This window comes from Ursus arctos, unplaced genomic scaffold (genome assembly GCF_023065955.2).
Source record: "Ursus arctos isolate Adak ecotype North America unplaced genomic scaffold, UrsArc2.0 scaffold_36, whole genome shotgun sequence".
In the NCBI taxonomy this organism is placed as follows: domain Eukaryota; kingdom Metazoa; phylum Chordata; class Mammalia; order Carnivora; family Ursidae; genus Ursus; species Ursus arctos.
This window is the reverse complement of record NW_026623050.1, coordinates 22,123,643-22,144,846: the sequence shown is the minus strand read 5'-3', so window position 1 is coordinate 22,144,846 and position 21,204 is coordinate 22,123,643. Positions and strand designations below refer to the sequence as shown.

The 21,204-nt window shown below is 46.5% G+C and overlaps 1 protein-coding gene across 6 annotated transcripts in view; it reads right to left on the bottom strand.

Annotated features, from left to right (window-relative positions):
• CGNL1 (cingulin like 1) overlaps positions 1-20,201 on the bottom strand; it is a 153,771-nt gene extending 133,570 nt beyond the window's left edge. For 4 of the 6 annotated variants that reach the window (XM_044390987.3, XM_057306330.1, XM_057306331.1 and 1 more), the window contains exon 1: positions 20,115-20,201. The gene's annotated coding sequence lies outside the window, so the exon portion shown is untranslated. Of the gene's footprint in view, positions 1-15,874; positions 16,280-20,114 lie in introns of those variants that run through there. The other 2 variants (XM_044390986.3, XM_044390988.3) reach the window with 2 other exon arrangements.
• Between the last annotated feature and the right edge of the window lie 1,003 nt (positions 20,202-21,204).

Here is a 21,204-nt window from a genome sequence, read left to right as displayed (position 1 = left end):
AGCCTGCTTCTTCCTCTCCCATTCCTCCCCTTCTTCCAACTTGTGCTCTCTGGCACTATCTGTTAAAAAGATAAATAAAATCTTTAAAAAAAAAAAAAAGCTAGTCACCCCTTAAACAAATACACTTCAGAAATCAGGAAAATGAACTAATATGAAACATCTAATTGTCCAACATGTCCTATAACTAAGCTATTATTTTTATTTAGGTTGTATTTTCCGAATAAAGTTTAATGAATTCCAGGTTTTATCTTTAAAGACCATTAGAGTAAATAAACACTATTCTTTAAAAAAAATTTTTTTTAATTTGAGTATAGTTGACACACAATGTTACATTAGTTTCAGGTGTACAACTCAGTGATTTGACAAGTTTATGAAAACTATTTATCATTCTTTAAAGTTATTTCCCTACACATGCAAAATTAACTTATACTCACACGAGAGAACTTTACTGTAGGCCAGCAAGCTTCAGTAGAAAGACTCGATACCCTCTGCTCTTAGAGAAAACCAGGAGATCTCTACTGATTGCCATGAAGATCTAAAGTACATTCAGGATTATAAGACTGTATGTTTCCTGTATTTTTTTTTCTACTTTACCCACCGCCCCCCCCCATGCATTTTTTTTGGCAACAAAAATTAGTCCTGGGTCTTCAGGAGATGAAGCATGGCTTCAAAGAACAAGGTTCCACTCTTCGAACCAATGAAAATTTCAGCCAATAATGCAAATTATTCAGATATAGACTTTAATTGGGATTTTGAGATTAGATTCAATATTGAAAAACAACAAAGAGTTGGATTTCATGCATTTGAAGGAAACAGGACAATTGTTAAAATATGAAGCCTGTGCACCAAATAATGAAGTATTCTCCATTCAAAGTGTTGTTCTGTGTGTGTCTGTGTTCCAGTGGGTTAAAACAATAGAAGTATGTGTACCTTTGCGACAGCAAACAACCTGCCAGTTTCATTAAACTCCTTTTACACTGGGACATGAGCCCAGTTTTCCAACACGCTCTGCGACTAGGTGTTAAATAAGACTTATTTTTCAAACGTGTTGTATGGTAGATGGCTGCCGTGCAGGTTACCCTTTCTCATAGCACACAAATCCACTCTGGATGTGTACAGCACTTCCCAGCACCACAGTGCCCGGGGCATGGCAGGTGCATAATAAATGCTGCCTTCCTTTCCTTTTTCCTTCTTCCTCCAAATAAAGTAGGAAAATGGCAATAGGATGTATACTTATATCATTAGGACTCTATTTCTGAGCGTTCCACTCATTGCTTTCTTATTTCATTATACAGGCACCCCAAATATCCCCTTTAACAGTCTCTGGCTTGCCTGAAACAGCTCCAGTTCTGTATTCAGCATACATGTGCATACACATAGGCAGTGGAAAGAAGAGAAAATAAACCCAAATATTAACACCCGTGTATCTTGACGGTAGAACTGGTAAGTTTTTAATTTTCATCTTATACTTTTCTGTGATTTTCCACCTGTTTTACAATAAGCATCTATTGGTCTAAAACCAAATTTGATACAACACAGTCCCACGACACACTCACTGGAGGACGAAAATGGAGATAACACACGACCTCAAGCATGGATACTGGGTGCACTGAAACTCACACACTGCTGGGGGGAATGGAAACTGCTAAAGCCACTCTGGAAAACCATTTCCCGGTATCAACCACAGCTCCACAGATATGAAGACCCAGCAATTCCGCTCCTAGATATATGACCAAAGAACCTACATACATAGGCACCTGGCTGGCTCAGTCAGTACAGCATGCGACTCGATCACCAGGTCTTGAGTTCAAGCCCCATGTTGGACGTAGAGATTACTTGAAAGAAAAGGAAAGGAGAGGAGAGGAGAGGAGAGGAGAGGAGAGGAGAGGAGAGGAGAGGAGAGGAAAGAAAAGAAAAAAGAAAAGAAAAGAAAAAAGAAAAGAAAAGAAAAGAAAAGAAAAAAGAAAGAAAGAAAGAAAGAAAGAACATACATATAGTGAACAAGACTTTTAATAACAGCCAAGAAATACAAACAACCCAAAAGTCCATCCACAGTAGAGTAGATAAATCAACTATTGAGGTACAGTCATAAAACGAAATATACAATGAGAAACATAGAAATATATTTAGCAACGAGAAAGAAGAAATGACTGCTAGTGCAAATCCTTGGATGAATGTCAACATAATGTTGGATGAAAAAAGCCAGACACAAAAGAGCACACGCTATATGAATATGATTCCATTTTTATCAAGTTCAAGAACGGTCAAAATTTACCTACGGTGAAAAAAAAATTTTACCTACAGTGATAGAAACGGAACGGTGGTTATCTCTGTTGCGGAACGATGCCTGGGAGGAAGTGAAATCTTCTGTTAAACACTGTACACTTATGACTGCTGTACTTTTCTACCTTAAAAAACTAAACCAACCGGGTTTGCACCATAGCTCTAACCGCTTACCAGCCATGTGGCCCCAGGCGAACTCTTCACCTAAGCTGCCAGTCTACATCCGTAAGTGGGGACAGACACAAACACAGCACCTGCCTGGGGGGAATGTGATGGGAATGGAAGCAGGCAATGCACGCAGTGTTTACCATAGCACCCAGCACGCAGAGAGGGCCCGCTACCCAACAGCCATAGCAGGGCGACCAGCTCCTGAGGTCTCTAGGACCTCTAGGGTGCCAGGCACTGCTCTTAGCTTGCAACACCATCTCCCGCCTTGGGAGCCTCTTCTCCAGCATAACTCAAGGCCAGAAGCGCAGGCGGGGACCCAGGCACTCAGAAGTTGTCTGCGTAGAACACTGGCCACGGCATTTATTTCAAGAAGGGTGAATCACTAGTTACGCTGATGCTAAGGTTTCAAAGAAAGGAAACTGGCAGGAGTCACACGTCAGGACTAAATCCAGACCATTGAAGAGAAAAATGACTGCAGCTTCTTTTCTGAAAGCAGTAGCTGCTTTTTGCAGGAGAAAGAATATTTTCTTCCAGTGGAATAATTCATTTTAAATTGAGGAGTCACTTGGGAACTGAGAGAGCTCATTTTTCTTCCCTAAGGAAAGAGGAGACAAGGAACTTCTCTGTAAAGCTTTTCATGTTGACTAGCTAAATTTACTGTCCTTTAATGTATGTCAGAAACACAACTAAAATAATTTATAAAGTATATGCTTACTGTGTAACATAACTTAAAATGTTGATCATGAAGCCAGGGACTCAGAGTACATGAGATTATTGTAGTTAGATGAAACACTATCAACACCAGTAGAAAAGTCTCCAATTTACAAGATCAACTGATAGATTTAGGAAGGACGCAAATCTCACGAATTTTTGCTTCAATTAATTTTTGCATTTGCTTTCAACTGAGGAAAGACAGACGGTCTGGTTTTGGACCTTGCCCCACTATTTACGAACTGCATCACCCTGGGCGACTTACTTAATCTCTGTGCCCGTTTCCTCAACTCCAAAAATGGGATAATAATAGGGTTATTATAAGGACTAAGTGAATTCATAGGCACGAAGTGCTGAAAACAGTGCCAAGCATGATCAAGCGCCACGGATGGGTTCTATCATTAATTTTTATATTTTCTGATGCAGATGCAGATTTCATCTAAAATTATCAAATTTAGGGGTGCCGGGCTGGTAGAGCACATGACTCTTTTTTTTTTTTTTAAAGATTTTATTTATTTATTTGACAGAGATAGAGACAGCCAGCGAGAGAGGGAACACAAGCAGGGGGAGTGGGAGAGGAAGAAGCAGGCTCATAGTGGAGGAGCCTGATGTGGGGCTCGATCCCATAACGCCGGGATCACGCCCTGAGCTGAAGGCAGATGCTTAACCGCTGTACCACCCAGGCGCCCCAATGGTAGAGCACATGACTCTTGATCACCAGGCCATGAGTCTGAGCCCCACGATGGGTATAGAGATTACTTAAAAAAATACATAAAAATATCAAATTTAATCATAAAATTTGCAGATATAGGATAGACTGTCTGAAAACCAGAGGCGGATAGATACTAACATGAAGTAAGCACAAACATTTGGGTCTATAGGTATACACACATGCACACAAACTCTCTTCCCCCCCTCCCCCCCACACCATTCTTCCCTCTGTTCTACCTCCTTCCTTCCTTCTTTCCTCTCTCTCTCTCTCTAAGTAATTTAAATCAGGTCCACTCCAGAACATAAAGTACCAACGACCACAGGATCTTTTGATACCAAAATGATCCCAACAAAGATGTGAAATATTACTCTTCTTCCAAATATTTCTAAGGATCCATTACAAAAATACACACTGAAAAGGTATACTTGCTTCTTTTATTTCAAAAGCATGCTGGAAATTTCCAAGGCACATTTGAGCCGCAAAGCTGATGGTGTTCAAACATGGGCTCTCTTCAATCTTAGCAGAAAAGGCCTACTAAAATTTTACATTTTCCTCCAATTGTGAGTACAGAAAGCTTTTCATTTTATTCCAAAGGAAATGATCTTACCACAGTTCAACGGCATCTTTATTGTCTGAGTAAAGTAGGCATCCGGTGGCCATTACAGAGAACTAAATGCTAAAACCCAAGGGTAAGAAAGTTAAAAGCAGCTTAATGGAAATGTCAGTTACAACATTCTTTCTTTGATTTACAAGAATCAAATTCGGAGAGAGCCCTCAAGCAAAAGGAATTAGGAAGAATATCGGCACAACATGATGACAGCACCCTACTGCCCCTCTGCCCTGCCCTCTTCAGTATAAAGACTTTTCAATAATCATATGCCTTTGCTTTTCCACAAGGCAGAGAATTCTATTTGAAAATACTACTACATATAATTCTTTCATTTCACCAATAAGCTCATTCACACTTCTCTACTAACACCAGCCAGTCAAATAGAAAATCCCTATCTCACTATAGTATCTGGTTTCTTCCTAGTATCAGAATGACATAATTAATTTTCTGATGTGTTAGTTGGGAGTATCAAAGATCTTTATTTTGCTTAAAAAAGAAATAATTGCTCAATTTAGGCCATCCAGATACCTCTCCATTGAAGCCACAACTATAAACACAGTTAACACATGATGGTGGTCCCTGTCTTTGCCCTGCCCTTAGTCGTAAAGACCTTACTCAGAACTTGGCACAGTAGGCTTCAGTGTGAGATGGATGACGCATAGAAAGTTGCATACTCGGATTGATTTTTTAGCAATGAATTAGATTCTGGGAGCACAAGGAAATAGGAGGAAACAGAAGCCATATTTTATTTGCAAAATAAATTTCCAGCAGAATCAACTTTCTTGCTGACTTGAGCTGCTAAGTTGGGTTTTGGCACCTCGTAAAGCTGCTTTAGGTCTTGATCTAAATACTCACTCATTCTTCCAATGTATGTTTGATTCTACTACGTGTAAGGCAACGTGCAGGATACCAAGGGAGATTTTTTTTTTTAATGACCCTATTTCACTCCTGGACTTTCTTCCTTTCCCAACTTCCCTTCAGGCCAGTCACACACAGCCAAATGGCACTCCTGTCCCCTCATAATGCCCATGTTAGGACCCTGGTTTCCTCTCCTTAAGCTCCTGCACACACTAAGACCTACCATTTTCTTTTCTTTTTTTTTTTTTTTAAAGATTTTATTTATTTATTTGACAGAGATAGAAACAGCCAGCGAGAGAGGGAACACAAGCAGGGGGAGTGGGAGAAGAAGAAGCAGGCTCATAGTGGAGGAGCCTGATGTGGGGCTCGATCCCATAACACCGGGATCACGCCCTGAGCCGAAGGCAGACGCTTAACCGCTGTGCCACCCAGGCGCCCCCATTTTCTTTTTTATTATAAAGGTAATACATACAATGATTTTTATAAAACTCAGTCAAGAAGGGCATGAAATGAAAAAGAAACTTTCCTCCCCAACCATACCACCAATTTCATAGTCCAGAAATAAACATGTTTATTTTTATTTATCTTTTTACAGAAATTTCTCTTTGCAATCAAGAATTAAGATTTTTTTAAACAAAAGCGCGATCTCAGGATACATACCAATGCACCTTTGTTAAAAAGAAAAATAATAGTATATTTTGTGAATTTTTCTTCAACAGTACTTACAGATTTGCTCAATTCCATAATGCACTTATACCTTAATTTATTTAACCAGTCCACTACTGTTAGATTCTTAGGTTATTTCCAGTGTTTTGCTCTTGTAATGCTGCAATGAATATCTTTGTATGTTTGCCAACACACTCGTGCAGGTATATCCATAAGATAAATTCCTAACTGTAGAAGGGTTAAGTCAGAACGCATACATTCTTAATTTTGAAAGCTAATGCTGTGGCCGACACCACTGGCTACCTACAACTACCCCTTTCCCCCTGGCCAGCAAAGCCCCCATTTCAACCCCTCTCCTCCCAGTACCCACGTGCTTCAGGGAAGACTGGGCCTCTATCCAACCCACAGATGGGTCTAAGCAAGCCATGGGAGCCCCCTCTCCCATGCAAGTCATCAGTTTGGGGTGGGCATCTGACCCAGTTTTGCCAAGGGGGCAGGGGGTTCCTAGCAAAGGTTTCCTCTGTTTTCCTCTTTTCCTACCTCTGGACATCACTGTATATGAGGATACAGGCTGGAGCAGTGGCAGCCACAACAGGACCCTAGGACAGACACGCTTGAGGACAAACACTGAGGCTGCAAAGAGAAAAGAGGACATGCACCTGGGTCTTCCATTAATTAACGCCCAAATCGCCCTACCTTTGGACTTCTGGTTTCCATGAGATGATAAATGTCTTTACCGTTTAAACCACTTTTAATTGAGTTTTATTTGGTGAAAGGATCCCCACTGCCAAACCGCTCTCCAAGAGAAGTCCACTGGCTTTATAACCCTACCCAGGGCACGTAGGAGTGTCTTGTCTCCTCACCTCCTTCATCCCCATCTATTCTCAGTGTGTTTTCACTTAATGGCCATCTTTTTCCTCTAGAAAAGTCTGACAGTTCTTCATTGAAAAAGGACACCCTGCAAAGAGGTAACACAAAGGCCGACTACTCTTGGCCAAAATGTCATTCTGCTCCTCCCAAGGCATTGCACCGAGGCACAAGGTCGAGCTGACTCCTTCAGGAAAGCAGACACTGCCATCACAGGGCCAGGATATGCCGTAATGCCGTAAAGCCAGGCACGGATCTCTGCCTGGGCTGAGACAGTCACCGGCATGGGGAAGGACAATCCCTAGACTGGGAACTAAGATGACCTAGTTTGGATCTGCCACCTATGAGCCACTTGGCTAAAGAGAAGTCACCTAACCCCTCCTGAGGCCTGTTTCTTCAGGTAGAAAAGGAGGACTCTGGAAACGAAGGCCCAGGGTCCTTACAAAGATGGGACAGCATGCACGAAGGCCCTGAGTGTCACTGACTGGTAAAGGGGGATTTAGGCCCACGCCCATGGACCTATGTTGAGAAGGGACCTTGTGAGAGGTAAGCCAAGCTCTCGGCCTCCCCGGATACTTTGGCCCTTTGTCCTCTTTGCTCCACCTGTCACTCTCCTGCCATCGCAGTGGGAGCCGATCAAGTCATGAGTGCCGACCAGGAGGAGCCCAGCCCATCATTTCTGCCCCTCCCACAGAACTCCCAGGAGCACCAGCACAGTGAATGAATATGAAATGATGCCCAGCCAGCCGGGAGTCAGTGCGCGTCAGGCTAATTTACGGGAACTACCAAGGCCCAGGCTGGTACCTGGACAAAACATCTTTGATTCTTCACCCAGCTGGCCTAGGTTCAGCAAGCTCCCAAAAGGCTAGTTTTCCAGGTTCTCCTGCGCCTCGCTCCACCATAACGGGGTAACTTGTCCACCACGTGATGTTGCAGTCCCTCCCACTACAATGGACCAAGCATGCTTCCCCACCCGACTGATACTGGATTTGGCATGTGCTTGTTGCCCAATGGAATGCTGGCAGAACGTCTGGCAGTTATGAGCCAAAGTCTTAAGAGTCATCATGCATTTCCACTTGACACGCTACAGTGATCCACCGCAAGATGAACGCTGAGTAGGTAACTGCCGCCCCTTCAGCCTGGGCCCCAGAGTCAGCAAACGTGGAAGAGAGCCGAGGCCAAATGGAAGCCTGGCCCAGCCAAGGCCAGCCTAGGTCAACCTAACTACACCCAATCAACAGACGGCCAAGTGGGAAAATCAGTGTTTGTGGTTGTAAGGCATGGCGATCTGGGGTTGTTTGTTACCCAGCACTGTTCTGCAGCCGAAGTTAATGTAAGCACTGTAAGAGCAAAGACAATTGCAAGTTTGCCTGGTACATACTAGACATGAAATAATAAACCACTTGTGCTCATTCTAAGGCGATCTTACTTCATTCATCAAACATATAAGGCACTTCTACACATGTAAACCACAGGGAGCTGAGAAAAACAAAAAATACAAAGGCGACTAATTCCTGCCAGTGTCTTTTTAGTCCAGCAAAGCTCCAAGGTTCCTAATCCTATTGGAGTAGAGGGTTCTGTGTCAACAAAGCTTCTACTCATTTCATTCATTCGCTTACTGTCCTGGGTTAAATCACAGAAGGGATGAAATTCAGCATCTGTGCATTAAATTGATGGAGGAATCTACTTCCTTCTACAAATATACTATTTAATTAAAATACAGAAAGGAGAAGTTATTTTTTAAAAGACAGAATTTGGGGGCGCCTGGGTGGCACAGCGGTTAAAGCGTCTGCCTTCGGCTCAGGGCGTGATCCCGGCGTTCCGGGTTCGAGCCCCACGTCAGGCTCCTCCTCTATAAGCCTGCTTCTTCCTCTCCCACTCCCCCTGCTTGTGTTCCCTCTCTCGCTGGCTGTCTCTCTCTCTGTCAAATAAATAAATAAATAAATAAAATCTTTAAAAAAATAAATAAATAAAAAATAAAAGACAGAATTTGAGTTATTTTTTAATGAACTCCTTGGTTCTATTTTTATTATTCATTCAACACATACTTACTGAGCACCCATCATCCAGAGCGTGTGGAACGGCACACACAATTCCTAGTCCCAACCCTTGGCTGCCGAGGTGTAGCCACTGAGGACAAATGAATGATTTAAAAGTGGAGTTGAGAGGCGCCTGGGTGGCTCAGTTGGTTAAGCGTCTGCCTTCGGCTCAGGCCATGATCTCGGGGTCCTGGGATGGAAGCCCGCATCAGGCTCCCGGCTGAACAGGGAGTCTGCTTCTCCCTCTCCCTCTGCCCCTCCCCACTGCTTGTGCACTCATCACCTCTCTCTCAAATAAATAAAACCCTTAAAAAAATAATAAAATAAAAATAAAAGTGTAGTTGACATATCCACACAGCATCCAAAAATTGAAAGAAAGAAAGAAAGAAAGAAAGAAAGAAAGAAAGAAAAAAAGAAAGAAAGAAAAGAAAACCACACAACTCCTTATAGTTTAACTCCAACGTCTCTGCACTTTACTTCTTAAAAGATTTCATTTCATCTGAAATGTGAAGATTTCACCATTCCCCTTTCTCTTCTTCTAAGGACAAACAGAAGATGGGTTTCGGCCATATTCCTTCTTAAACTCTCCTCCACACAGAGAATTGTGGGAGATTCATACATTCGATGGGCTTGGGCATGAAGTCTTCTCAAAGGTCTTCTGGAAATCTAAAACTGTATCCATGGGTTTGCCCTTCTTCCCACATTTGTTTTCTCTCTCAAAGAACTTTCACAGACTCATCAAGCGTGATGTCTCCATCTGCATGTCATGCTTGTGAAGGGTCTCGGGGTATTACTCTCTCCTATGGATTGCACAGGCCTGCTGGGTACAGAGGTGAATTAACTTTGAAAACAAGAAGCATTTCCACAATTCTAACTGGGACTTCATAAAAGTGAGTGCATACAATGTATATGAACCTCCCCATCCAGACATTGCTCCAAGCACCTTAGACATAGTAACCCACGTAATGAAGCCAGCATTTGGACCAAGCAGTCCAGGGCCAGAGTCCAGGCTGGTAACCACCAGGCCCTGCTGCCTCCTGCTAAATCCCAACCTATGCCAGTGACTCTGCATTCTCCACCCTCCTGTCCTCAGCCACCATAATTTGGATCCCCAGAAGAGCAGCGCAAAGGGAAGGCATCCTAGAGGGCCCTTTATTTCAGGACATAGATTATTTCTCTAGATGCTTCTCTGTGATAAATTCTAAAGTTTCCAAAGAAAGAAACTCCGTAAGTCCCCCAAAGCAGCCAACATCCTGCGTCCTCTTGGTGGGCCCTACTCATCTCTCCAGAATCAGAGCAAAAAGCAGAGCGTCCTCAGCCTTAAGGGCCCAGGGCCTCCTTAGCCCGAGAAAGCTCCAAATCCTGGTGGAAAGCTCAGGCCTCTCCTGAAGGACCCAGAACCTCAGAAGCCCTGAGCTGCTCTCCTAAATGCTTTAATCTCTTGTTACTGAAGCCCTCCATCCTGTTACTAAGGTCAGAACAGGGGTTGTGGGGAACACAGCACCCCCTTTCAGCCCTGTCCCTCTCCAGGGACGCAGTTTGCATCTCCAAGCTGCTTTAGGTCTGGCTGAAGGGGGAGGGACGGGGAGAGAGTTAGGACTGTCTGGATCAATGACAAGCTACAAATCTGGCCCAGGCCTCCACCTGGAAATCTAAGGCAAAGGATATTATTAAAGTCACAGGTTAAGGATCAGTCACTCCACAGCTTCTCATTTAGAAACCCACAGTGGCGTTCAATGTAAACACTTCCCAAGAATGCTTTAAAACAGGGGGAGGTTTTTATTAACCAACTTAATTGAGGGCCACTTCTCATTGTGGGAAGCTTTTAAACAGAGGCATGAAAGGGGCCTGGTAGGTGTTTTCCAGACATTTGTTTTTAAAACCTGCCACACTGTCCTGGGGAAATGAAGCACACTCAAGCCCCAGCGTGCACTCCTGCTGCTAAGTCTGCAACAGAAACAAAATCCCTGATAAGACTCACTCCCCGGCAGCACCAGGAACCCGGCTGAGGGCTTCATTCCAATATTCATTTCAAGGGCTGGTAGAATCACTGGGTGGGCACAGTGGAAAAAAAGAAGGCGGGCCAGCAAGGGCCAAAAGGAAGAAAGGAAAAAAGACATTTAAATGCCTGCAAACCAGACAGGACTGGGGGGGTGGGGTGGGGAACAGGCCAATGAAAATGAGGCGTGGGCTGATGTCAGGAAAGGCCAGGTAAAGAGGCATGAGTGTGGGCACTGGCTGGGATGCGTGCAGACGCCTGGAAAACATGATGCGAACTGCAAGATGCCAGCCACAAAGGCCACGGAGTATAGAAAATGTCCAGGACAGGCGACTCCTGCAGAGCCGGAGAGGAAAGCAGGGGGTGCAGGGCCTGCTGGGGGGAGGAACCTGAAGTGACTGCTCGTGGGGACAGGGTTTCCCTCTGGGCGGATGAAACGTTCTGAATTAGATAGTGGTGATGGTTACACAACGCCGGGCACGGACTTAGCGCCACTTAAAATCTAAATTGCTCAAACTGGTTAAAATGGCCAATCTCATGTTATGTGTCTTGTAGTACACTGAAATGTTAAAACTCCAGAGAAAACCTTCTTCAGCTCCTAACCCAAGAGCCATCCCTTCCTCAGCTGAGTAAAATTACACACGCTATGGGCCAAAATAATAAATAATGCTATTTTACTAATAACGCATTTATCGAGCTAAGCTTCCCATGCACACCACACACTCAAGGACACTTCTCAAGGACACATCACTTCCCTACACCTGTGCCCAGGTGCGTGGTGGTGGTGTTATCACCAGCCTCACTTCACAGGTGATGAAACTGGGGTGTAAGGAAGGTCAAGGAGTTGGCCCAGGGTCACAGAGCAAATAAGGGAAAAGCCAAAGGGGTGAACCTAGAGGTAGGGTGACGGGCGAGTTCACACCCACACGCATCCTCTCAGCCTCCGGGGCGCACTGCCTCTGAATCACATGGTCTGCTGCAGGAATGTTTTCTGGCCAGTTTAGCACCTCGCCAGCAACACGGCTTTCTTTGGCTACTGAGCCTGAATCCTTTTTAGTGCCATTTCCTGAGTGGCCACTTATGAAACGGGTTCTCTGAAAAACACGACCAAAAGGCAGGCCTCAGGAACCGCACCATACCTTCACACGGGTAGCGCTGGTCTCACACGGACACATGTGAAAATTATTTCCTTTTGTTTCCTTTCGTCCTGGAACAAGGTAAGATAGGAGGGATACCTGTCCTCTTTTATGGAAAAGAAAAGCAAGCCTCACAAGGTCTGTAGCTGACCTTAAGCCACACACAGGTGCAGGAGCCTGGCTTCTGGAGACCGGGTTTTAACTACCCAGAGAGGTGAAGGGTTTTAGCATATAAGTTATTTATATGTAAATGCATATGTATTATTTATATGTAAATAGATGCAAGCAATTACAAATGAAGTTAAGCGCTTGGAGAGGAAAGGAGCTCTTCCCACACGTCAACGGCAACCTGTGGGGAAGCCCAGAAGCATGGATAAAAGGTTAATTTCCATGTCCTCCTCCCTCTCGGTCCCTGGCCTGGCTCCCTTTGGTAAGAAATGTGAAAACCAGCCACCAGCACTGTTAGAGCTCCCACTTCCCAGGGCTCTCAGCCTGGCATGGCTGACATTTGGGGCCAAATGATTCTTTGTTGTGGGGGCTGTCCTGGGCCCCGTGGGGTCTTTAGCAGCATCCCTGGACTCTCTCCACCAGATGCCAGGAGCCTCCACCACCCCCATCGTGACAACCAAGAATGTCTCCAGAGATCACCACATGTCCCCAGAGGGGCCCCATCTGAGAGCCGGTCTCTCATGTCAAAGAGATGTGGCCTCAACGACTCTTGAGGCAGGCACTCTACCCCCATTTCACAGGTGAGGAAAACCTGGGTGGAAGCGGAAGCTGCCCAGACCACCACACTCCTAGCAAAGAGCAGACGCTCGCCCAGCCCCCTGTGCTGTGGTGGCGGAATGAGAACACAAGGGACAGAACCACTTTCTACGTTTGTGGCCCTAGCAAAACAGTTGGTGGGGGGCGCCTGGGTGGCACAACGGTTAGGCATCTGCCTTCGGCTCAGGGCGTGATCCCAGCGTTATGGGATCGAGCCCCACATCAGGCTCCTCCGCTGGGAGCCTGCTTCTTCCTCTCCCACTCCCCCTGCTTGTGTTCCCTCTCTCACTGGCTGTCTCTATCTCTGTCAAATAAATAAATAAAATCTTTAAAAAAAAAAAAAAACAGTTGGTGGGCCTGAAGCCTCCTGGTATTTGGTGCTCAGCCCCAAAGAAAATACGCTCTGCTGGCTCTGCCGATAAGAGCAGTCCCAACAATGTCTGAAAGTCATTGAGGCCTCCTTCCTCACAAAGCCCCCTGCGAGCTGGAGGGGCGGGGTAGGTGTGCCCTGCGATTGCTAACTGCTTCACGCACAAACATGAGAGCATGGCCATGGGAACCCGAAATAACATTTTTTAAATGTGCTTTTTTTCAGGAATTCTGATTACTTTTATGAAACACTCTCCCATACCCCCTCTTGTTTCTCTTCTGCTTAGAAATCACCCCAAAGCTGCTAGACAGAGAAGAACTACAGGGACATCAAGTTTCCAAAGGCCGGCTGACTTCCATCCCTCCTTCCATGAGACTTCCCCAGGCACCTCTTTTCTGCTAGATGCAAGGACAGCGGGTCAGTGGCGAGATCCCTCCTCTTTATAGGTCTGCTTACGGGCTTGTGGGGAGTGGAACACGGACACCAAGGGCACCGACGGTATTCTAATTGTGAGATAAAGGCATACACAAGCAGGACTTTTTTGGTCAAAGAAATGAAGAACCAGTGCAGCCACCGGAGCTCTGGGGCTTAGGAGGCCACAAGAGCACAGCTCAGGGCCAGACGAGTCTGAACGCCGGGTCCCACCACTCAGCAGCCGCACAACCTGGACGACTTACCCAATGTCTCATGGCCTTGTTTCCCTCACCTGTAAAACGGGTTTACGGCAGTACCTGTGCCCTAGAGTCGCTACATGAAAAGCCTCTCAGAGCTGGAAGTAAGTGCTCTGGGAGGATTTGCTAGAATTATGAGAATTACTGCTCCTGGGCAATCTCTGGGGAAATCCAAAGAGGACCCCCCCCTTTGGTACACCACCCAGCCGCGTCACACCCAAGAAGTTAAGACTCACTGCGGGGGCCCAGTCCTGTCCAGTCCGGAGCAGGCCAGACACCAGGCAACCAGTGGCTTTAACCACCCGCCCCCCAATTTCCCCCTCCTCACCTCCTCCTACATGCTCACCATCCCCCTCCCCCAAGAAAAAATGGACAGGTGGCCCAGGGCAGCAAGGCTGAGCCAGTCTGCCTACAGCTGGGACAAAGGGGCTCAAGCCCCAAACCAGAAATTCACAACTGGAAGAAATCTTAAATTTGGTAAAATCTACCCTGCAGTCTCTTTGCAAACTACTCCTCTCTCTCCCTCCATTCTTTCTCTCTCCGTGCCTCCCCAGCTCCTAAAGCTTCCGCTGTAATCACACGCTCAGTAAACTTCCCGGGTTTTTGATATTAGATTAGGGCAAAGAGAGCGGCTAATCAACGTTTCAGCTGCTGCTGTGTAATTCTGAGTAAGTCACTGTTTTTAAGAAGGAGGACAAAAATCTCCTAAGCAAAAATCTTTTTTTTTTTTTAAGTGACCAAGACAGCCACAGTGAAGTTCAAGGGTATATATTAATTTATAGGATATACTGGAACCTCTTCACGGCTTTGATAACTGGACCCTTCTCTTTCCTTGCAAACGAAGTCCAACGAGGCCAGCTGCTTAGAATCTGAAATCCCCAAACTCCTACTTAGTCCCGGACTCCGGCCCTCACCAGTTTCCTCACCTGGAAAATGGGACTAAAAATACTGAGGTCACAGGATTCCTGAGAGGAGTCCTGGCCACAGCAGGTCCTCTCCCTGGTATGGACTATAGATTTGCAAGGGGAAGCAAAAGGCCTGTTTCAAATGCAATAAAGTGCAAGGTTAGAGAGCCAGAGGAAGTCAGTGGTAAAAACCAAGAGAATTACTAAAGCCCAAACCAGAAAATCTTGGTCACCTTGTCTCAGTCCTCTGTGATTAAGGCAAGATAAGCAACAGTGAAAGACTGTTAATAATAAAGGGGCTTTATATTTCGTAAAAAATAAAAAAAAATTTTAAAAACCACACTACATAGTAACAACCTGAACCACCGTATACTCTACCTAGGGCAAGCAGAAACGCCTGTGATTGGGTGGCAGGGAATGAACTTGTCCCTATTAACAAAGAGGCTGCCAGCCAGGCTGGCCAAAATTATCCATGTTCATGACAAATGCCCCGTGCTCTCATCCCAAACAGACTAACTCCGTGATGACCCTATACTGAGTCCCCTGCCAATGTTTCCCGGAGCTGACTGTGCTCAGCTTGAAATACTGAGCTACAACCCACTGCACTAATGAGCACACACTCACTAACCCTGTTTTAAACTCATCTTTACTAATTATAGCCCCAAAGGGCCTCGAAAGCCCTTACTACCTGTAATTTTAGGAGCTTGAGGTAATTGCTATGCAGCAAAGGCTTGTTTTTGTCAAAAGTACCACATAAATAAGAATTGAATGTGCACAGCTTTATTTTGCTCCAGAATGTTCAACACTGAATTTTGCTTTTAATTTCTTACCCAACAGCCAATTATCTACAGACACTCAGAAGTTTGCAGGGCTTGCAGAAATGTGGGGATCTGTCTCTCTCTCACTTAGGATGTGGGATCCATTCAGTCTTTCTGAACAGCCTAATCTACCCTCGCCATTAAAAAGCAAAACCTATCGCCTGGTAAAGGAAAATGATAAATCAATCCAAACCTAAGAGGACTGAATATTAGAAAAATAGGGCACAGAAAACACACTTTCTCAATCAGCTCTGTGAAGTACACGGAGCAGGAGAAAACACCGAAGGCTCTCAAACCTCAACTCTGCTACGTCCTCGAAGTGCCGTGAGCTACCCCAGGAGCCAGCCCCTCGCTGGGCCTCAGCTTCCTCATCTGTAAGGTGAAGTCACTGCCACCTTGTCTCCAGTAGGTACAGATCTGGAGCTATGGAAGACAGGTGCTGAGCACAGGAGCCGGTGCTTGGAAGGAGGTCAACAAAGGGTAACTCCTCTTATAACCCTGGGGTTATTAGTCCAATGGGTCAGCTGTTTGGAAACCACCTTCCGGAGGGAAAAACAGTGTGAAGTCCAGTTTTCAGTCTGTCCAAGGAAATGTGAGCTAAAGTGACAACAGAATGATAAAGAATGAACGTCGCAGGCAGGCTGGAGTTGCAGACAGGAAGCAAACCACTTGCTCTAAAAGCACACCAGCTGCGTCTTGACGGGGGGGGGGGGGGGGGCACCCTGTTCTCTCCTGCCCGCCCCAGGCAGAGGCAGCCGCCGCTAACAGTAGCTTACTTTGCCAGTTACCAACATGCCCCAAATGGATCCAGCCCGTTCTCTACCAAATTCCCAACCCCAGGGAATACCCTGCACTGCTTGGTTAAGCGCACCTCCAACCAAATGCCCCTGCCAGAATCTGGCCTCCTTTCCTCACTCCCCACGTCCTCTCTGCATGATCTCCCCTCTCTGTCAGAAAGTACTGCCCTCGGTCATTTCAAAACTTGATGTCCAGGGGCGCCCGGGTGGCTCAGTCAGTTAAGGGTCTGACTCTTGATCTCAGCTCAGGTCTTGGTCTTAGGGTTGTGAGTTCAAGCCCTGAGTTGGGAGCCTACTTACAACAACACCTTGATGTCAAACTGAGTAACTTCTAATTTAAACCCAAGCAAAGTTTCCCTTGAGCCTACTGTACCCATGCACTGAGAAGGCATTTATCCAGGTGAGCCTAGCCAGGTGCTACCTGGCGGCCCCTCGCAGTTCTTTGTGCTCCCTGTGATTGTAAGAGCTCCCAGCTCACTGTAACCCACGGTTTTCATCTCCACCAGACTTCAAGCTCCCTAAGGCAGGGGCTGTACCTCGTTCTCCAAGAACTCAACAAGGGAATGCGGAGCTTTGCCGGTAATAGGGGCAAACAAGGGACAAACAAAAACTTGGTGTGAATTTAAGAAAAGGCCCTGTGTCTCCCAGGGGTATTGGCTCGGGGGACTGACAGAGGACAGGGCGTGACGGAGGAAGGTAAAGGCGGGCTGGAACCGGGGCACTGGACTGCAAACTCCCATAAGCTTCCCCTATGTGAAAGCCAGTCAACCGTGGTGATATTCCTGTCCCATCCCTTTTTTCTGTTTCTTTCCCATTTTCAGAGTCTTCATGCCATAACTTGTTTCTTGATAACGGCAATGTCATGTGACAAAATAAAGCAAGCACTTGGTCATTCAGGGAAAATTACCCAATTTTCAGTTCCCTTGAACTTTGTTTTTCTCTGTTGATGCCAACCTCTCAGCCATTGCACTGCCCAGATCAGAGAGGGGAAAGAAAGGAAAAGCACAAAATCGGTTATTGGTTTTTTTTAAAGGTCGATGGCATCCTTAGATAAATGGGTTTCAGGGGGAAAGGCAGTTAAGGAAGCCATTACATTTCTTTAGCCACCCCGCACCCCAACTGCACAAGCAAGTTAACTGTCCCCTACTTAAAGAAAAAAAGAGGAAATCAATAGGGCAGTCCACTCATAACACAAATCAAAATCACTCTTCTCAGTGTTGTATACCCTTTCTCTAAATGAAGAAGCCCCTTGCTAACTTTCCTCTCTTTTTCTTCACTTCCGGTCACTTTAGAATATCAGAGCTGCAACCCCCAAGTGAGAAATGGTTCAATAAAATCTGTTTAGAGCCACAGTACATGCACTTTTCCTTTTTTTTTTTTTTTGGCCAGAATGCACTATGATATTCACAGTGTAACCACAGTGAAACCAAAGTTCAAGTGCAACTTTTCAGACACCCAGAATTCAATAGCATCCTCAAACAAACATTTTCCCCCAAAATGGCAACAAGATTAGAAAGATTACAAGCCACGCAATACCGCGCAATACCACAGTAAGGCAGGCTTCATTGTGTTGGCCTGGTCCAAGGAGGAAAAAAAAAAAAAAAATCAATAGTAGGAAAACACTTTCCATATGGTCTTGTTCCCCAAAGGTTGAGGATTCAGGTCAGGGGCCACCCTGTGAGACCATGCACTCCACATAACCTCCATTCTCAAGCCAAGACAATTAAGACCGCTCCCACTGTGGCCCCACTTCCAGCAATTGAACACAGTGATAGGAGCAGGGTACGGTGGCAGAAGGTGGGAAAAAGAAAATCCAACTGGCAGAACTACACGATTTTTTATTTTCCAAAATGAATGGTTCTTTTGACTCATGTTAGGGGCTAGAAATGAACTCAGACGTTTCTCTGCCTCTGGAAAGCATTCTCTTAAAAGTCACCCCATTCCTAAGAAAAATGCAAAATAGAGTGCCAGTCAGTACCTAAAAAAATAAATAAAAGCCACTGGTTTGTGGCCAGGTAGCAACATCCGGGTGGGAATCTAATACAAACATCATACTTGGATACGACAGAAAATTAACCAAGATTCAAGCAGATTGTCACAATAGCATGGACACCGAAAACACATTTTCTTAATAAAATACATATGATCAAATTCAGTCGATATTGATACCCATGCTCAGTTTCCTTAGTCCTATTTCCCTATCATTTCTAAGATCTTCGGCAACGTGGCTAAGGACTCACCTCAGCTGTGCATTGCTACTGTAAGGCGCCAATTCCTAATTCAGATATTACTCTACCAACAAGAAATGTACACTGTGTTATATCTGTTGGGCTTTATCACACAACAGGAATAAGCTTACGTCACAAACGCACGCACATTAACACAAAATCGGCCACAAAACCTTAAGGATCTTGTTGGCTTGCTTTCTGGAGGGACAAATCCTCATACGTAGGCAAAATCATTATCTGTGGCAGAGGGTCTCCAAAAGTTAATGGATTCCTAAAGTATTTTTCCTCCTTTTAATCTGAAATCTTTTCCAAATAGGACGAGTCACATTATCACTTTGGTTTTGCCTGAACGGGACAACCCTGTATTATAAGCTTGATCCTGCAAGGACTTGGGGATTTTAATTCCTACACTCCCACCTCCTTGACAGAAAGTGCCCAGGCACGATTTACTGTAAACAGAAAGGCAGAAACAAAGCATACTCCAGAAAAAGGCACCATCTGCAGTCGAAGGTTGGAAAGCACCAACCAACAGGCTCTCCAGGTGGAGAGGTGGCCTACAGCAGGCAGTCCAGAGGGCCCCCAGACGAGTCTTCAGCACGGATCTTCCCCAGCACAAAAAGCGGCTGTGGGAGCGAGCGGTGAAGGGGAGGTTCTCTAATGTGGCTGCACCTTAGAATCACCTGGCTTCTTAATTCCATTGTCCAGGCTGCCCACGCCCCCCGACCCACTGAATGGGGATCTCTAGAGGTGGGACCTATGCATCAGTATTTTTTTAAAAAAAAAAAAAAAAAAACCCTCTAGACGTGCGGCCAAGTTTGAGAACCAATGCCCCAAAAGCATTCCCAATGTGTTTTGAACAGTGTTGGAAGGGCACTGATTCCTTGGGGTAAAGGGGTCCCCGCATAGTAAATACACAAAGCTTTTAAAAATCCGGTGTAACTCCAACATGATAGCCAAGCACCTGTCTAGAGGCCAAGGAGTGATGCAACTTGGAAAAGTCCCTTGGAAAGCAAGGCTACGTGCTCTAAGAGAGGCGGGGGCTTTCAGGCAAGACCTGCCTGGACGGGAGGGCCCGGGAGAGAGCCGCGGCCACAAGCCCTTTCTCTGCAAGGGACGGTCTGGACCAGCACGCCGAGAAATTAAGTAAAACTAGGTGGGACGGGGGCTGAGGTGCTCCGTTCGGGACCTCGGCTCCCTCGCAGTTGTCACAGGAACCTGGGGGTCGAGGCAGGGCGCGAAGGCTGCCGATCCCTGTCTGCAGGGAGGCAGGTCCTGGAGGCCCACCCCCAGCCCCGACGCCGCTCTCCCCCGGAGTCCGCACCATCTGTTGGGCAGGGCGCCGGGCGGGAGCCGCGAGCGCACCTTCCAGCCCCGGCACCGCGGCGGGCGCGGCACGGTCCCGAGCCCGCAGGGCGGACGCGCCCCCGCGCACCTGGCGGAGCCCCAGCCCCTCCTGTCCCGCCGCCGCCTCGGAGTCACCGCGACCCCCCGCCCGCTCCCGCCTCACTCACTGCCGCCGCCGCCGCCGCCGCCCAGGTCCCGCTCCCGCCGCAGCCAGCAGAGCCCGGCCCGAGTGCAGGGGCCGCGGCGCCGCCAGGAGGCCTTGCGAGCCCGCCCCGCCCCGCCCTCCGGGGAGGAGGGGCAGGGGGCCGCGCGGGGGCCGAGCAGCCGGGGCGGCCGCGGGACAGGCGCCCCCTCGCTCCCCCGCCGCCGCCCGGCACCCCGCCGCCCCGCGCCGGCACCTCTTCCCACCGCACCTCACGCCTCACGCTCTCTCCCTTGACGCTTTGTCCTCACCCTGCCCCGGATCGGAACGTCCTCCCACCGCCCCTCCGCCATCGCTGGGTGTCTATCTCCTGTGAGCCTCCAACTTTCCAAGTTCCCGGTTTTGCAGCCCCCCGCCCCACCCCTGCCTTTTTCCCCCGCGGCCGCTGAGCCCAGTTTTCGCTTTACCCCTCCTGCAACCCTTTTAACCCCAAATGGCCAGAAACTTAAAGTGTAATTTTTCTTCCACCGCAATCAACTCAACAAATATTTATTGAGTACCTACTGTGTCTAGACACTGGTGGAGGGGTGTCAGATGATAGGTGCCACTTACAGTCTAACAATAACAAAAGTCTGTTCCCGCTAGGGAGGCAGGGGAGTGGGAGGTGCCCCACGTCGCACAGCTGATGGTAGTAGGACTGGGATTGCAAACCAGATTTCTGGCATCTAGTTTAGGCCCATTCCAGGCGAAACTGCAGGACGCCCTGACCAGCTGGGAGAGCTTGAGACCAAGTATGAAATGAGGAACAGGTGATATCTACCCCACCAAGTTGTGAAGGTTGCCTGAGAAAATGTGGAAATGTCTCGCAACCTGTACTTAGTAAATCAATGGTTGCGGACACACTGAATGGAGTAGACACTTGAAAATTCAATAATCTCAGATAACAATATAAAAAGGCTTTAAAAAGTAATAGTGAATGGAAGAAAATATTTGCCAATTATATATCTGATAAGGGATTAATATCCCAAAAAAATATAAAGAACTCCTACAACTCAATAACAAAAAAAACCCAGATAAATTGATTTAAAAATGAGCAGAAGATCTGAATAGACATT